This window comes from Eurosta solidaginis, chromosome 3 (genome assembly GCF_040869045.1).
Source record: "Eurosta solidaginis isolate ZX-2024a chromosome 3, ASM4086904v1, whole genome shotgun sequence".
Classification (NCBI taxonomy): Eukaryota; Metazoa; Arthropoda; class Insecta; order Diptera; family Tephritidae; genus Eurosta; species Eurosta solidaginis.
The window spans coordinates 150,814,454-150,815,655 of record NC_090321.1 but is presented as its reverse complement, the minus strand read 5'-3'; positions in this window follow the sequence as shown (position 1 = coordinate 150,815,655).

Below are 1,202 nucleotides of genomic sequence, written 5' to 3'. Positions count from 1 at the left end.
CGCTAGAGAATGTTGTGTCAAATGTTATGAAAAAAACTAGCAATCAGATACTTACCGACGCAACCTAGTTTTTTTCCGCCATGCAGCGCAGCATAGAAAAACGAACGAACACTGTTACCACATAGACATTTTTATCCAAAATGTAAACTAAATAATAAAATGGCTTGTTTAACTACTAAGTTAGTTTTTTTGGGGTTTGCACGGGTTTTCGCGCTTTACTTTTGATCGAATTGAGATATTAAATTTATGTTTCCAGATTCCTAATCTATACGTAAATACGCGTGTTTGGGTCTCCTATTTGATATATTTTATCAGATTTTCTGTAGGTACCCATACTCTAAACTATGAATTTCCTTTAAGTTCTACTTTCACAGTTGTGATCTGTACGACCCCCTTTACCATTCCCAGAAAGTAGTTTTTCCCAAAGCGTGATGTTCTCTAGTAAAGTTTCTCCAATATGCCACAAACAATAATGTTTCTCTTTTTCGATAAGAGAACTTTGGTACTTTGGAACTTTTAGCCATTTTACCTTACCAATACTGGCAACACTGACCACGACTTAACTTCTGTTCTTTTGAGAACAAAATTCTGTTCACAATCTTTGATGGGGGACAGATGACGGTCGAAAACAACACTTCTTCGTGTTAAATCAAACCGAATTTATGGTGAGGGATACACACTAATGTAATTCTAATGCAGAAACAGTTCATGTTATTTTAACCATACGATTCATGTTAAAATGTTCGTGTTGATTTTTCGAAATTGTTTTTGCTTTACGTACTAGAGCTGTTCATGTTCATTCAACATGATTCATGTTAACTAAAAATGTAAGAAATTTTTCTGTGTGTGAGCGCGCGGTTGCGCTAATGAATGTGGATACTTGTGTGGTGTTGGTGGATGTCTTTGATAGTTGGCTGTGTGATCTTGTGACATTGTTTGCAGTTTCTTGTAATTAGGATAGCGTGCTGTGGTGTTGAGGTATGTGTAATTGTGGATTGGGGTAGTGACGGCTGGTGGATTGATGCCCCGCACCGATGATTAAAACGTTTCCGCACTTAACTGGAATCGAGGTTCTCAAGCGACTTTCAAGGTTTATTTGGCTTAGGGTGGCTTAGTCACTTTAGGGGTGGATGTGTTTCACTTACCGGAGAACTGGTGGTTGACTTGACGGTGGTTAGTGGTTGTGATGTAACTGTCTGTGG